The sequence below is a fragment of the Saccopteryx bilineata genome, chromosome 1 (assembly GCF_036850765.1).
Source record: "Saccopteryx bilineata isolate mSacBil1 chromosome 1, mSacBil1_pri_phased_curated, whole genome shotgun sequence".
Taxonomy (NCBI): domain Eukaryota; kingdom Metazoa; phylum Chordata; class Mammalia; order Chiroptera; family Emballonuridae; genus Saccopteryx; species Saccopteryx bilineata.
Window position 1 is genome coordinate 9,203,311 of NC_089490.1, and position 18,165 is coordinate 9,221,475.

The 18,165-nt window shown below is 37.8% G+C and overlaps 1 protein-coding gene across 1 annotated transcript in view; it reads left to right on the forward strand.

Moving 5' to 3' along the window:
• LOC136324515 (butyrophilin subfamily 1 member A1-like) overlaps positions 1-18,165 on the forward strand; it is a 61,695-nt gene that overhangs the window by 31,906 nt on the left and 11,624 nt on the right. Inside the window, exons 11-16 of the mRNA XM_066257538.1 lie at positions 403-423; positions 3,182-3,202; positions 5,061-5,081; positions 6,474-6,494; positions 9,236-9,256; positions 11,427-11,447. The gene's annotated coding sequence lies outside the window, so the exon portion shown is untranslated. The remainder of the gene's footprint in view (positions 1-402; positions 424-3,181; positions 3,203-5,060; positions 5,082-6,473; positions 6,495-9,235; positions 9,257-11,426; positions 11,448-18,165) is intronic.

Below are 18,165 nucleotides of genomic sequence, written 5' to 3' on the forward strand. Positions count from 1 at the left end.
ACAGAGCAGGTGTCGTATCATTAGTGCAACAAATACAGTTTTGTCTAGATAGGTATCTCTACTGTACGCTTCCCATCTCTGGTTAGGTCCCTGTGTCGTTGTGAATATGTCTTTAATCTGAAAAAGGTGATAGTCCAGTGACAAGGGAAGGCTCAGTATTGCACATCCTACCTTTTCTGTCATAACTCCCTCTTCGTTTCTTTTCCTGATCTGGTTTTCTGTGTACAAGGGACAAGGGAGTAAACACAGCATTGCCTCCGATGGGTGAGGTGTGCTTTGGAACAAATATTGTCAGTGTGATCCAGAGTGAACTATGAGAGGGGGCTGTTTCAGTTCACTGTCCTACCCTATACTTTGTTTTCCTATGGAGTGAGTTGCTGATTTCTTCCTGTTACTTTTCAGCCCAGACTGAACAGAAAAAACGTAAGTACCGATAACTTCTCCCCGTATGCTTCCCTCACCTCTTCCTTATTCCCTTGTCGTCATTCTCAGCGACCAGCCAGCTTTTCTCAGTGTCTTGGTCTTCTAACTCTGATTAGACGCCTTCATTTGCTGTTCTATTTCTCAGATAATACCCCTATCTTTGTCCTGTTGAAATTAAGGAGACAGAGCCTTTCTCTGGAATGAATTTTATCACTAAGATATCTGCAAGTTTGTGTACTTTTAAAGTTTCTGAGTGTAAGTTGTCTCCAAGGACAGCTCAGGTCATGTGATACAGAACCTCCCTCACTGTCATTTCTTTCCCTTCATCTGAGTCACTTAGCTTCATTCGGGTCTGAGTTAAATCAGACACTCAGATGTAGTTAGTGAATTAAACGGTGGACAAAATCAGTGTGAATAGACACACATTAGAACATCATTCTGTATTTATCTCTACAAGTGGTCTCTCAGTAACTCTTCTACACTGCATGTAGCAACTTTGTACAATGAAGGGACTGCAATTAGAAATAAATACATACATATATAGAAGCATCCAAAGACCACTTTAAATATGACAAATATTTCTTGGTGGTCTATATAGTGTGAATAAGGATCAAAACTATTTTTATTAAACTATTTCCAGAATATTTAAAAATATTACACAATTCATTACATATTATTATTTTCTTCTATTTTAAAATTTTTAAATGTTTTATTGAATTTATCATCATGACCTCGGTTAATAATAGTAAGTTGATCTCAGGTGCACGATTCTATTACACATCCATCATGTGTATGTGGCAGTGTGTCCCCACCCCAGTCACAAATCCCCTGTCACCTTTTTCATTTATGTTTCAACCTGTCTGCACAATACTGAGCTCTGAGTTTCTTGGGGTGTGCCTTTCTACGTGTGCTCATCTTCCTCCTGATAAAATAAATTTAAAGACAAATTTTTCAATAATTTAAAACTACTCGAAATTTTCTCACACAAAATGTAATAAATTTTTCCACTTTTTAAGATTTTTAGAACATGTTAGGTAAACTTTCTGATGTTCCTTTAATCCCGAAATATTTCAAATGACTGGTTTTGGGTATCTTTAGTATTCTCTGCCTTTTTATCTCAGTGTCATCTGTCTGCTCATGATTCTTGTCTGTCTAGTCATCTGACCCCATGTTTTTGGTGTTTGGATTCTCTGCTGTTGAGTGATGTTCACTGCTGTCTCCTTCACCTCCACCCTCTCCCATTCCTTCCTTTTCCAACTCATGACATTGTTCCCTATAAACATGGGCATCCTCTGTCTTCAGAGACTTGCTGCAGATTCATTAAAATATTGATATAACTAATTTATAACAGTGCTTTGAGTTTATGCAAACATAGAACCTAATCACTAATTTTGAAGTTTGAGGTTTTATTATTATGCAATTGATACTTCCCCAGAACATTATGAGATAAGAAAAGATGCCAAACTTGCTTAGTTTAGTATCTCTACCTACTGTTCTTTCAAAGTCTGTGTAAAACCAGTACCATTCATTTGTTGAGGTGTGAACTGATGGTCACACTTGCACTGCTTTTGAACATATATTCCTAAAGTGCCTCCTATCCAAATATATTTTGTAATTTCTTCTGACTTTAAAAATAAATTTCAACCCTATTAATAGTTCCCTTTTATATATTTATAATGATACACTTCACAAATTGACAAATTTCAGTTCCTTTCAAATACTTCTGAAAATATTTTATTTCGTAAAGAGAGTGCAAACATATCTCAATTCTGAAGATTTTCAATGAAGAACACAAGTACTATTGTCTTGCAATGTTTTCAAACAAAACTTAATACAGACATTCAGTTAAATATCCTCCTTTCTATTGAAAATTTTAATTACATTCTGGAGACTAATGTATTCAACTTCACTTAGTTGTATTCATTTTATCTTTAGACATATATTTTAGGAATATAACTCATTAAAGTACAGAGCAGGTTTCATGTGACTGATGCAACAAAAACAGTTTTGGGCTGACCAGGCAGTGGTGTAGAGGATAAAATATTGGCCTTGGATGCAGAGGACCCAGGTTCAAATCCCCAAGGTTGCAAGCTTGAGCACAGGTTCATCAGTTTGAGTGCTGGACTGCTGGCTTGGGTGTGAGATTGTAGACATGAACCCATGGTCTCTCTTGAGACCAGAGGTCCTGCCTGGAAGCCAAAGGTTTCTGGTTTGAGCTCAAGGTCACTGGCTTGAGCAAAAGGTCACTGTCTCAGCTGTAGCCCCCAAGTCAAGGCATATATGAGAAAGGAATCAATGAACAACTAAGGTGCCAAAACAAAATATTGATGCTTCTCATCTCTCTCCTTCCTGTTCGTCCATCACTCTCTGTATCTGACATTGTAAGAAAAAAAAAACAACAAAAGAAAAAAACAAGACAGTTTGAATGGATGAGTGAATTTACTGTAACTTACAGTTCACTGTGATGTACCTTAAGCAAATCATAAATAAATGCATATGAGATAAAGATATAGGTGGTCTCTGACACTTCTTCAACACTTTCTTTTTATTGACTCACTTGAGAAATGTTGCTTATTTTTCTTAACTTTCTAAAAATAAAGTGATTTTTTACCAATTTTTATGTTTTGATTTGTTTTCTGCTCTTTTCCCTTTATATTCATCTCACCAATTTAATTTAAATTGGCCATTTTCAACTGATCTTAATTTTTTGTGTTTGTTATACTTATATTTAAAAAAATTTTTCTATTTTCTTTTTCAGATGAACTTCAGCAAGAAAATGGTAACTTTTCTCAGAATGACATTCTTTCAGTGATGTATTTCATAGAAAAGATTTTTCTCCTGACCTTCCTTAGTTCTTTAAACCATAACCCTCTTTTATCTTTCTCTTTGTTGATGAATTTAAATTTTGCTATTTCATCTTTTTATTTCTGTTTCATAGAATCCTCCCATTTCACCACCCCTCTCACCCTTCACATCCACCCTTTTCATTCTCTTCCTTTATTTGATATATTTTCTTAAGCTTCTTCTATCTGCCAGATGATTACTATAATTTTACGTAATTGTTGGTGAAATGAAGTGGATTAGGTTAAGAAGAATGTGCTTGTTTCTGTTCAAGATATCTTCTAGAAACTTCCTTTTCCTTGGGTTCGCCAGCATGTTCTCTAAATATTGAGTGCCCATTGCTGTGCACATGATAACATTCTAATTCTTAAGGGAAGAGATCGGATCTCAAGGTTTCTGATTGAAGATCTTCCTTCTACTGAACTTTTAGGCATACTGACCATACTGTAGTCAAGTATAATCCTTCTTCCCTGAATCATGTTCTCAAGTGATCCCAACTATGTAAATATTTTACATTACAGTATCCGGAAATGTTCTCTTTCCAACCACGGTGATCACTCTTCTTTCATTTGTATTAATGGAATGATTAAGTCACTAAATGGCTCTTCCTTTGGGAACTTTATACGTATGTTTTTGAGTGAAATCTATCTCATATCTCTAACAGGTATGTTATCTCTATTCTAAGACGTTTCTACACCACTCTCTGTTAACCCACTCCAAAATCTATTTAAACCTTTATGTCTCTACATGTCATTTCATGTTTTTAAAATTTTAGGTATGACTTTAGTGCAATAGATTTTGAAGATATTCTTTTTTTATGGAACAGATGTGACTTGCTGCAGAAACAACCATTAGCAGATGTGCAGCTTTACCTGCCTCTTCCTTATAGTGTGTAGAAAACCTCTCATTCATGTGTGCTTAGATACTTTCTTTCTCGCTTAAGGGAATGGCATAATAAGGACCAATGGGAAACAGAATATCAGTCAGAGAATCCCAGTCCTGTCTCTCTCCTACACTCAGCACTTCTGAGAATTAAATAAGCTTCATTCAGGACTAAGTTAAAAGAGACACTCAAATACAATAAAGTTAAAAATCAATCTGTGGACAAAAACATGGAGGATGCAGCACCCAGACCCTGACCCTGTGTCACTGGGAGGAGCTGTGTGTCAGTGCTCCTTCCACAGTGTGGTGGCCACTCTGCACGATGTCGCTGCTGCAGCAGTGAGACTCACAGATGTTTTTAAAGTAGCCAGTGACCATACAAAGCTAACAAACAGAATAACAGGTACGTAAATATATCAAATACATCAAGAATATTTTTAGTCTGTCTTGTGGTGACGCTGTGAATTGAGTGTCGACCTAAAGTGCTGAGGTCACCAGTTCTAAACCCTGGACTTGCCTGGTCAAGGCACATAGGGCAAAAAATGTACAACGGAAGTGAATCAACTATAAGTCAAATTCCCTTACTCCATTTTCCTCCTCTAACTGTAAAATCAATATAGTCTTTTTTAAAAAGAAAAGTTTTTTTAATAACCACCAAAACTTATATTTTAAAAGATTATATTATTTTACTACATTAACTCCATTTACCTTGTTCTTATTTACTGCAGAATACCTCTCAACAATAGTTAGCTCTGAGCCTCGTGTGTGTGGAAGGGGGATTCATGGGAGATGTGTGTGTGTGTTCTGAAATATGTTAGGATTCATTATAAATGGGAATTCATGTGTAAGTTGAATTCTTTTTCTAGTTTGTTTGGCCATGAAATTGATTTTGATCTTTTCTTTTTTTTTTCCAGAGAATTTAAAGAGAAAATTAGGTAAATTACTGATATCTCTCCTCTTGATCCACTGAAAACCTGTGGCTGATTTCTCTTCTGGACACGTCCTGCCTCTTAACCACGAGTCTCCATGGCCTTGTCCTCTTCCTAGATGTCTGCTGTCCCCACCTGATTCTAGGACAGCACTTCTCCCGTGTGGGGCTCTGTCCCTTTCTGTTTCCTACCTTCCCTCCTTTCCCATTCCTTCTTCTGTCATTTCACACAATTATCTCCATGTAAACATTGGTTGTTTCTGTCTTGCAGAGAATTGACTCAGTTTTATTAAAACACTGGTGAGCTGAGGGGTTTTTGCCAACAGACACATGATTTTTAATATATGTGTATGTTATATGTATCTGTAAGTGTCTGTATTTATAAATATATATGTATTATTTCTAGAAAACATTCAAGCAAGACTTCGATCAAGTGCTCAAATTTTGAGGAACCATAACTATGTAATCGATCTTTCTCTAAACCCTTGAGAGAAAAGACTCCAAATGTTCAGCGTTAAGTGCCTCTCTCCACTGTCTTCTCAAAGCCTGTTTCATGATAAACATATCTTTCATTGGTCACATGTGAGCAGGTCATCACCTTTCCACTGTCCTTGATTATATGACCCAGGTGTTCCAAGATATCTAGATATTTTACATAATTGTTTCTGTCCTATAAGAATATCCAAGTATGCAAATATTTATTCTTTGGAATTATTGTTCACCATTATTAAATGACAAAATGCACTTAAAACAACAATTTTCAAAAGGAAAAGATTTCTTAAGGCAAGTGGAGAAGTAATGTATCTCTGGCTTGTACTTTTTATGTGAAGGATGCAAAAAAAATTATTCATCTCAATGTTTCAAAAAGAATAAAATTTAATCATCCAAAGCATAATTCTGTCTTTTCCTAATGACAGTTATCATTATATTTTTCTATCCTTAGGAATGGTCTTTAGGAATGTATCCCTCTATGTACACAGCAGTTTCATATGAGTGCAACAAAAACAGTTTTATTGAGATGGGTGCCTGTACTAAACTCTTCCTCATTCCTGTTCACTCGTTCTCACATGTAAATATATATATTATTTAATCTGAAAAAGGTGATAGTCTAGTAACAGGGTACACTTAACTATTGCACGTCCCACAATTTCTGATCTAACATACTCATTGTTTTATTTCCTGACTTAGTTTCCTGTGCACAAGGGACAGGGGAGGGAGAACAGCACTGACTCTGATGGGTGAGGTGTCCTTTGGATCCTCAGGGTTCCTACTTTCACAGACATGGGTCCCCGTGTGCTCCACAGTGAACGAGAAAAGGGGCCCATTTCTGTTCTCCTTCTGACCTGATATTGTGTTTTTACTTGGAATGAGTTGTTTATTTCTTCCTTTTACTTTTCAGCCAAGAGTGAAGAGGAGAAATGTAAGTACCGATTAACCTTCTTCCCTGTCCTTCCCTCACCTGTTCCTCATTCCCTGTCTTCTCTCTCAGGGGTCATCAACATTTGTCTCACAGTCTTGGCTTTTCAACTGTGAACCCCAAATTCAGATTGTTCCCATTTCTCCGTGTCTCTTGTTGTTGCAATCAAGAAGCAGAGCCTTTCTGTCAAATGAATTTTATCACTAAGGTATCTGGAAGTTTAAAGGCATTTAAAGTTTCTGAGTGTAAGTTTTCTCCAAGGACAGTGAGGTCATGTGATTCAGAACTTCCCTCACTGTCATTTCTTTCCCTTCATCTGACTCACTCAACTTCATTCAGATATGAGTTAAATAGACACTCAGGTTTAATATGGTTGTAAATTAATTTGTGAAGAAAAGCATTGTGAATAGACGCACATAAGAACCTAATCCTTATTTTCCTACATGAGCCATCTTCAGTAATTCTTGTGCAATGTTTGTATCAACTTTGGGCAATGTAGATACTGCCATTGGAATTGAATACATACATTAAATACAGAAACCTTCAAAGATCATTTTAAATATGACAAATATTTCATAATACTCTACACGGAACAAGAATATTTTTATTTTAAAATCTCCAGAATAATCATTTAAATGTTTTGCACAATTTATTAACTATACTTCTTTTCTTCTATTTTATATATTTTTAAATCTGTTATTGAGTGTACTGGGGTGACCTTGGTTAATTAAATATGCAGATCTCAGGTGCACAATTCTCTCACACCTCCTCTGTGTGTGGCAGTGTGTCCCCACCCCAGTCACGAATCCTCTGTCAATCTTTTCATTTGTTTTAGAGCGCGTCAGCCCCATAGTGAGCTCTGAGCTACTTAGTGTGTGTGTGTGTGTGTGTGCTCACCCTCTTCCTGATAAAATATATTTAGATACACATTTTTCAATAATTTAAATCTTCTCTGTGGTTTTGACATAAAATATAATTAATTTTTCCCCTGCTTAATGAAGAATTGCAGAATATATATAGTAAACTTCCTGCTATTCCTTGACTTTTGATCTCTTTCAAATGATTACTATTGAGTGTTTTTTAGTATTTCTTGCCTTTTTATCTCTCTGTCATCTGTCTGCTCATGATTCTTGGCTGTCTAGTTGTCTGACTCCATGTTTTTGGTGTTTGGATTCTCTGCTGTTGAGTGATGTTTACTGCTGTCTCCCTCACCTCCACCCTTTCCCATTCCTTCCTTTTCTACTTCATGCCACCGTTCCCTATAAACATGGGCATCCTCTGTCTTCAGAGACTTGCTGCAGATTCATTAAGATGGCGGTGTAACTAATGTATAACAGTGCTTTAAGTTCATGCAAACATAGAACCTAGTCAGTAATTTTGAAGTTTGAAGTTCTATTATTATGCAATTGATACTTCCGCAAAACATTATGAGATAAGAGAAGATGCCAAGCTTGCTGAGTTTAGTATCTCTACTGTTCTTTCAAGTATGTGTAAAAACTGGTACCATTTATTTGTAGAAGTGTGAACTGATGGTCATACATGCACTGCCTTTGAACATATAATCCAAAAGTACTACCTATCCAAATATACATTGTAATTTTTCCTGGATTTATAAATATATTTCAACCCTATTAATTGTTCCCTTTTATATATTTACAATGACACATTTCTCAAATTGGCAAATTTCACTTACTTTCAAATATTTTTAGGAGGATTTTATATCGTAAAAAGAGTATAAACATATCTTTCAATTCTGAAGATTTTAAATGAAGAATACAAGTACTGTTGTCTTGTGATGTTATCAAACAAAACTTAATATTGACAGGCAGTTAAGTATCCTCCCTTTCTAATAAAAAATTCAATTACATCCTTAAGTCTAAAGTATTCAACTTCACTTAGTTGTATTTAATTTTATTGTTAGACATGAATTTTGGGAAAATATCTATTTAAAGTACAGAGCAGGTTTCATGTGACTGATGCAACAAAAACAGTTTTGAGCCTGACTAGGCAGTGGCGCAGTAGATAAAATATTGACCTTGGATGCAGAAGACCCAGGTTCAAATCCCCAAGGTTGCAAGCTTGAGCACAGGCTCACCAGTTTGAGTGCTGGATTGCTGGCTTGATTGTGGGATCATAGATATGACCCATGGTCACTGGATTGAGACCAGAGGTCAGTGGCTTGAAGCCAAAGGTCCCTGGCTTGAGCCCAAGGTCACTGGCTTGAGCAAGGGTTCACTGGCTTGGCTGGAGCCCCTGTTCAAGGCACATATTAGACAGCAACCAATGAACAACTGAGGTGCTGCAACAAAGAATTGATGTTTCTCATCTCTCTCACTTCCTGTCTGTCCATCACATTCTTGGTCTCTCTTTCAAAAAACAAAAAAAAGAAAAACAAAAATCAACAGTTTGAATGGATGAGTGAATTTACTGTAACTTCCATGTCACTGTGATATATCTTAAGCTAGTCATAAATAAATATATATGAGATAAACTTCTAGGTGATTTCTGACACTTCTTTAACATTTACTTTTTATTAACTTACTTGAGAAATTGTCACTTATTTTTCTCAACTTTCTAAAAATAAAGTGATCTTCTACCAATTTTTATGTTTTGATTTGTTTTCTGCTTACAGTTCTTCCGTTATATTATCTCACCAATTTACTTAAATTGGCCATTTTCAACTGATCTTAATAATTTGTGTTTGTCGTCCTTATATTTAAAATGTTTTATATTTTCTTTTTCAGATGAACTTCAGCAAGAAAATGGTAACTTTTCTCAGACTTACACTCTTAGTGATGTATTTCATAGAAAAGATTTTTCTCCTGACCTTCCTTAGTTTTCCAAATCATTATCCTCCTCTATCTTTGTTCTTTGTTCATGAATTTTAAATTTTGCTATTCATCTTTTTATTTCTGTTTCATAGAATCCCATATGCACCTCCCCTCTCACCCTCCACCTCCACAATTTTCATTCCCTTTTTTTTATTTGATATATTTTCTTAAGCTTCTTCTATCTGCCAGATGATTAGTATAATTTCACCTAATTGTTGATGAGATGAAGAGGATTAGGTTAAGAAGAATGTGCTTGTTTCCATTCCAGAGATCTTCGGGAAACTTCCTTTTACTTCAATTCTCCGGCATGTTCTCTGGATATGAAGTGCCCATTGCTGTGCACACAATAATATTGTAATTCCTAAGGGAATCTTGAGGATCTCGAGTTTCCTGATTGAAGATCTTTCTTCTATTGATCTTTTAGGCATACTGACCATGCTGTAGTCAAGTATAATCTTGAGGCTTCCTATTCTACTTCCCTGAATCATGTTCTCAACTGATCGAAACTATGTAAATATTTTACATGATAGTATCTGGAAATTTTCTCTTTCCAACCACAGTGATCACTCTTCTTTTATTTGTATAAATGGAATGACTAAGTCACTAAATGGCTCTTCCTTTGGGATCTTTATACATACATTCTTCACTGAAATCAATCTCGTATCTCCAACAGGTAGGGTATCTCTATTCTAAGACGTTTCTACACCACTCTCTGGTACCCTACTCCAAAATTTATTTAAACCTTTATGTCCTTACATGTCATTTGGTATTTTTTAAATTATAGTCATGATTTCAGTGGAATAGATTTTGAAGATATATTCTTTATTTATGAAATAGATGTGACTTGCTGCATAAACAATCATTAGCTGACACAGGGATTTCTCTTCCTCTTCCTTATAGTGGGTAGAAAACTCTCATACATGTGAGCTTAGATACTTTCTTTCTCGCTTAAGGGAATGGCATAATAAGGACCAGTGAGAAACAGAATATCAGTCAGAAAATCCCAGTCCTGTCTCTCTCCTACATTCAGCACTCATGAGAATTAAATAAGCTTCATTCAGGAATGAGACACTCAACTCTGACCAGGCAGTGGCGCAATGGATAGAGCATTGGAATGGGATGCGGAGGACCCAGGTTCCAGACCCCGAGGTCGCCAGCTTGAGCGCGGACTCATCTGGTTTAAGCAAAGCTCACCAGCTTGGACCCAAGGTCGCTGGCTCAAGCAAGGGGTTACTCGGTCCACTGGGGGCTCACGGTCAAGGCACATATGAGAAAGCACTCAATGAACAACTAAGGTGTTGCAAGAAAAAAACTGATGATTGACGTTCCTCATCTCTCTCCATTCCTGTCTATCTGTCCCTATCTATCCCTTTCTCTGACTCTCTCTGTCTTTCCTGGAAAAAAAAAAGAGAGAGAGAGAGAGAGACTCAAATACATTAGTGAAAAGTGAATCCATAGACAAAATCATGGAGGACGCAGCCCCCAACCCCCTGACCCTGTGTCACTGGGAGGAGCTGTGTGTCAGTGCTCCTTCCACAGTATGGTGGCCACTTTGCATGATGAATAACACATCATTCTGATGTATAACCGAAACGTGAATATTTCAATAGACCAAGAATATTTCCAGCCTGACCTGTAGTGGCCCCGTGGATAGAGTGTGGACCTGGAACACTGAGGTTGTCAGTTGGACCCTGGACTTGCCTGGACACAGCACACAGGGCAGCAGCTACAGCTAAAGTGAAGCAGCTATGAGTCCACATGCTTCCCTCCTGCCTCTCCTCTATGTAATAGTAATAAATTAAATCTTTCCAAAAAACAATTTTTAATAAGTTATATAGTAAAACCAATATTTTTTAAATTTTATACTATTTTACTCAGTTAAATCCCTGTTCAACCTTTTTATTTACTGTAGTATAATTTGGATAATAGTGAGCTCTGAGCCAGTGTTAAGGTGTGTATGTATGGGGGGGCATGTGTGATTTTCTGTGTGTTTGTGTATTCATATGAATTGTGGTGAGATTAAATTTAAATTTGTCAGTAAATTTGAAATCTCTTTGTGGTTGTTTCCCATGAAGTTGACATTGAATTTTTTTATCTTTTTCAGATGAATTGGAGAAAAAAATAGGTAAAGTTACTGATACTTTTTTAGTCTTGATCCAATTTAAAAGATCTGGTTTATTTTAACCTTTGACATTGCTGGCCTTTTTATCAAAGTACATTTCATTGATCTGTCTTCCTCCTAGATGTTTACTGTCCCCTACTTGATTTTTTTCCCGAAGTTAGAAGCAGGTAGGTAGGCAAACAGACTGACTCCTGCATGTGCTCTACTTGGATCCACCCAGCATACTCACCAGGGAGCGATGCTCTGCCCATCTGGAGCATTGCTCCAATGCAACTGGAGCCATTCTAGCACCTGAGGCGGAGGCCATGGAGCAGTCCTCATTGCCCAGGCCAACTTTGCTTCAGTGGAGCCTTGACTGCAGAAGGAGAAGAGAAGACAGAAAGGAAGGAGAGGGGGAAGGGTGGAGAAGAAAATAGGTGCTTCCCCTGTGTGCCCTGGCTGGGAATCGTACCCGGGACTTCCACACGCCCTGCCAATGCTCTACCACTGAGCCAACCGGCCAAGGCTCCCTCTACTTGATTTTGAGAAAGTATTTCTTTCATTGGGAACTCTGTCCATTTCTCTTTCCTACCTTCCATTCTTTCCCCTTTCTTCTGTTTTACTTGCTGGAATCATTTCCCTGTAAACATTGGTGGCTTAAGTCTTGCAGTAAATTGACTGAGTTTCATTAAGACATTGGTGAGATGAAGAGTGTTAAGGTAATGGATACGAGAATTTTAGTATATATATGTCACAGGTTTATATTAGCATGTATATATATATATGAATATAAATGTATGTATTTCTGGAAAATATTCAAATTTAAGACCTCTGTCAAGTATTCCAAGTTTGAAGGCCCATTACTATGCAATTAATACTTCTTCTAATCCTTGAGAGAAAAGAATCCAAACTTTCAGTATTCATTGTCTTCTCAAAGCCTGTGTCATGATAACTTATATCATTCACTGGTCAGATGTGACAAAGTGGGGTGTCCTTCTTCAACTGTCCTTGATCATATGACCCAGGTGTTCCAAGGTCTCTAAATACTTTGCATAATTTTTTGTACTTTAAAAAATACCCAACCATGACCATTTTTTATTCTTCAGGTTTATTTTGATACTAGTATCAAATGACTAAGTGCTCTTAAAAATATACAATTTTTAAAAGGAGGACATGTCATAGGGCACATGGAAAAGTGAACTATTTCTGATATGTACTTTTTGTGTGAAAGGTGCAGGAAATAGTATTGACTGCAATATTTTAAAAATGAGAAAATTTTATCATTCAAAGCTTAATATTCTCTTTTCATAAACATAATACCAATTATTTTATTTTCTTGGGAATGGTCCTTATGCATATATCTCTCTACTATATGGAGCAGATTTTATACGACTAGTGCAACAGTCCAGTTTTGTCATGAGGGCTTCCTCTCCTGTTCGCTTCCTCATCATTTGGTTAAGTCCCTGTCTCTTATGTGAATATGTTTGTTTTTTAATCTGAAAAAGGTGATAGTCCACTGGCAGAGAAACACTTAGTATTACACATCCAAAAATTTCTGACCCAACATCCTCATTGTTATATTCACTGACTTAGTTTCCTGTGCACAGGGGACAGGGGAGGAGAACAGCACTGACTCTGATGGGTGAGGTTTCCCTTGGATCCTCAGGGTTCCTGCTTTCACAGACATGGGTCCCCATGTGCTCCAGAGTGGATTAGGAAAGGGGCTTGTTTCTGATCTTCCTCCTACCAGATAGTCTGTTTTCACTTGGAATGAGTTGTTTATTTCTTCCTTTCCCCTTTCACCTGAGAGTGAGCAGCAGAAAGGTCAGTACGGTAACCTCCTCTCCTGTCATTTTCTCATCTCTCTCTTACACCACTGTCTTCGTCTGAATGATCATCTCACTATTGTCTCAGTGTCTTGGTCTTCCAACTCTGATTCCGTCTTCATTGTTGTTCAGTTTCTCCCATTATTACCTCTCCAATTGTCTTGCTGTTGCATTAAGAAATTAGAGCGTTTCTGTCAAATTAATTTTATCAATAAGATATCTGAAAGTGTAAGTACTTTTAAATCTGAGGGCTGTAAGTTTTCTCCAAGGACAGTGAGGGTATTAGATTCAGAACCTCCCTCACTGTCATTTCTTCCCCTTCATCTGATTGACTCAGCTTCATTCAGCCCTGAGTTAAAACAAACACTGAAATACCATAAGGCTGAAAATTAATAGATGGACAAAAATGTTATGAATAGATGCACATAAGAACCTAACCCAGAGAGTAATGGTGCGGTAGGAAGTGATACCAATAAATCTCCCCCAAAACTCAACAAGATCTTCAACCAGAAACAGAAAAACCTATCCTTGGAGCCTCCAGATGTTTCGCAATACACCCAAAGTTATGGTCGAGCGAAAAATTGGCTAAATATATAATCAAACCTTGAAGGAAATAGGGAGTAAGAAATGTTCCGCCTTCCTCACTAACCTAAACAGGGCAGCTTTCACTGGGAACTGAGAATATAGAAACTGAGGTGGGCAAAGGGGGTGAATAGATCCAGGCCTCAGCACAAATGGCCGAACCAGGCTGTGGCACAGAGATCCAAGCCGAGGAAAAACTGTTCCTGTGGCAACCCGGGCAATACAAGCTAACACTCATGCCAAACCCAGACAAAGAAAGACAAGCGGGGGAGCCATTTTCCCTGATCTCCTGGTCAGTGCGCAGATAGTGGGCAAGAGATTCCTCTGAGGACCTCAGGAGTGGGAGCTCGTGTTATCTCACAGAGGGGTAGAGTCAGAGGCCTCTGTGTGGGCCAAAAGCGGAATCTCCGGGCCGCTCCAGCACCCTGAGGGAGCTGTGCATGGGGACGGAGCGAGAACCAATTCCAACACTGGAACTTTTCCATGCGGGCAGGGGTTTCACTCAGAAGGTGAGGTGGCCGGCCTGATATCCTGGTCTGCGCACGCGGATAGTGAGCGAGAGATTCCTCCTGTGCCTCGGCAGTGCCCGCCCGTGTTATCCCACAGAGGGGCAGAGTCAGGGGCCTTTGTGTGGGCTAAAAAGCGGAATCTAGGGCCGCTCCAGTGCCTTGAAAAAGCCACGCCCGGGCATGGCACGAGAGCCAATTTCAATGCTGGAACTTTTCTGTGCAGGCGGGGGTTTCACTCGGAGTGAGAGGTGGCCGGCCTGATATCCTGGTCTGCGCACACAGATAGTGGGCGAGAGATTCCTCCAAGTGCCTCGGCAATGCGTGCCCATGTTATCCCACAGAGTGGCAGAGCCAGAGGTCTTTGAGTGGGTGGAAGCCCCACCTGATTATGCTAGCAGCTCTGACTGACTGAGCCTTACCCAGAGCCCTGTGCTGAGTGGAAATAGAGTGGGGAGTGGCCAGCTCTTTGAGCCTCTTACTATCCAGGCAGAGGCAGCAGCAACCCCATAGCTGGATTATCAGGCTACTAATTGAGGAAAGAAAGACTAGGAGAAAGGCTCCAGGAACACAGACACTCTCACTGGCGGAGCCTATAAATGCTAATGAGCCTTGACTGCCAACGAGACTGAAGCACAATACATGACATCGCCATAGAGACTTATCAACTGCAAACCTCTACCTGAGTGTGCCAAAGGGGCAGAACCCGAGGTACAGAGTCACCGACCAGGAAGAGGGAGAGAAAAGAAAAAGCAAGAAGATAACCTCTCAAAATCAAGAAAAATACACAGACTTTATAGTCTATCCCATTTTATTATATTTGTTCATTTGTTTCTCTTATCTTCATTGTTGATATTTTTTATTCCTCCTCCAATTTGGTCGTTTAACTCTCTGCCGGTCTTACTCTTACCTCTCCTTGAACTACACTACCCATAAGTGTTACATCTCCCATTATCTTTTCTTTCCTCTTCCTTTTTCTCTATGAGAGTTGTACTCCAAAACCCTTAACTCTCTCTCTCTCTCTCCTCTTTTTTTTCTTCTTCTTTTAGTGGTTCCCTCTTTTTCTCTCTCTCTCTCTCTCTCTTTCTTTTCTCCCTATATATTAGTTTCTTCCTTTCTCCTTTATGTTTCCTCTCATTCAAACCTCAATAAGAAACAATATCTTATCTGGGACTCAAACTTATGTTTGTGACATTTTTGGGGGGGGGGGGGGGTTACTTCACCTTTTTAACACATTAGCAATGCTCCCATCCCTGGCTCTCCATTTTATCTAGTTCTTGTTCCACTAAATACAATAGCAATTTTTTAATTTGTCCCCCCATTTTCCTGTTTCCCTCTTATTCCTCTCATCATAACTCTTAGTCAACCAACACCTAAAAGCAAATCATTTTATTCTTGACCCAATTTTTTTTTCTTATTTGCTTTTTGTGGGTCAATACACCCTTTTTTTTTCTTTCTTTTTTTTTTTTTTTGCCCCTTTATTACATTTCCCCAATTCAGGCCCTCCATTACAGGCATTGTTTGTTCTATTTAGTGCAATATAATTCACAGTTCACCACAAGATTTTCTCAAGAAAGAGGGGAGAGGAGAGGAGAGGAAAAAAGAACAGGGGGGAATAATTTCTTTTTTTAAAAAAAATATTTTTTATTTTATTTTTCTTTATTTCATTATTAATTTTTTTAAAAAAACAATTATTTTTTATTTTTTATTTTTATTTTTTAACTTTTTATTCTTTATTAAATCTCATTAATACTATCAACAAAACCACCCTCAGATGCCATTAAGGAACAGAAAATCAAATATCATGGATACAAAAGAAAGAGGTACACAGCTAGATGAGAAAAAATCTATGGAGAAAAAATTTAAAATATTGGAAACCTTAGAGCTAAATGACAGAGAATTTAAGATAGAAATCCTAAAAATCCTCCGAGATATACAAGAAAACACAGAAAGGCAATTTAGGGAGCTCAGAAAACAACTCAATGAACACAAAGAATATATTTACAAGGAAATTATAAACTATAAAAACAAATCAAACAGAGATGAAAAACTCAATTCATGAGCTGAAAAACGAGGTAACAAGCTTAGCTAATAGAACAGGCCAGATAGAAGAGAGGATTAGTGAAATAGAAGACAAGCAACTTGAGGCACAACAGAGAGAAGAAGAAAGAGACTCAAAAATTAAAAAAAAATGAGGTAGCCCTACAAGAATTATCTGACTCCATCAAAAAGAATAACATAAGAATAATAGGTATATCAGAGGGAGAAGAGAGAGAAAATGGAATGGAGAACATACTCAAACAAATAATAGGTGAGAACTTCCCAAGCCTGTGGAAAGAACTAAAGCCTCAAATTCAAGAAGCAAACAGAACTCCGAGTTTTCTTAATGTAAACAAACCTACTCCAAGGCATATCATAATGAAATTGTTACAAACCAACAGCAAAGAAAAAATTCTCAAGGCAGCCAGGGAAAAGAAGAATACAACATATAAAGGAAGGCCCATTAGATTATCATCAGATTTCTCAGCAGAAAATCTACAAGCTAGAAGAGAGTGGACCCCAATATTTAAAGTCCTGAAAGAGAGGAACTTTCAGCCATGAATACTATACCCATCAAAGCTATCCTTTAAATATGAAGGAGAAATAAAAACATTCACAGAAACAGAAAAGATGAGGGAATTTATCATCAAAAAACCCCCACTCCAGGAATTACTAAAGGGGGTTCTCCAATCAGATACAAAGAACAAAAAAAAAAAACAAAAACCCAAAGCCACAAGTAAAAGCTCCAAGAAGAACACAATAAAACCAAATTTAAACTCTGACAACAACAAAAAGAAAGGGGGGGAGAGGATGGAGATTAACAGTAGCAAAGGACGATGGAGTGCAAAAATACTCACAAAATAGTGTGCTACAATGAACATGGTAGGAACCCTTTTAATTACTTAAAGGTAACCACCATTGAAAAAAACCGCCACAGAAGCACATGATTTAAAAAAGATAGCAACAGAGGAAAGATGTATGAAATACAACCACTCCTGTTAGATTAGCTATTATCAACAAGACGGGTAATAGCAAATGTTGGAGAGGCTGTGGAGAAAAAGGAACCCTCATTCACTGTTGGTGGGACTGTAAAGTAGTACAACCATTATGGAGGAAAGTATGGTGGTTCCTCAAAAAACTGCAAATAGAACTACCTTATGACCCAGCAATCCCTCTACTGGGTATATACCCCAAAACCTCAGAAACATTGATACGTGAAGACACATGTAGCCCCATGTTCATTGCAGCACTGTTCACAGTGGCCAAGACATGGAAACAACCAAAAAGCCCTTCAATAGAAGACTGGATAAAGAAGATGTGGCACATATACACTATGGAATACTACTCAGCCATAAGAAATGATGACATCAGATCATTTACAGCAAAATGGTGGGATCTTGATAACATTATAAGGAGTGAAATAAGCAAATCAGAAAAAAAACAAGAACTACATGATTCCATACATTGGTGGAACATAAAAATGAGACTAAGAGTCATGGACAAGAGTGTGGTGGTTACCAAGGGGGGGGGGAGGGAGGACATGGGAGGGAGGGAGGGAGAGAGTTAGGGGGAGGGGGAGGGGCACAGAGAACTAGATAGAGGGTGACGGAGGACAATCTGACTTTGGGCGAGGGGTTTGCAACATAATTTGATGACAAAATAACCTAGACATGTTTTCTTTGAATATATGTACCCTGATTTATTAATGTCATCCCATTACCATTAATAAAAATTTATTAAAAAAAAAAAAAAAGAAATACAACCAAATAAAAATAAAAGATAGAAAAA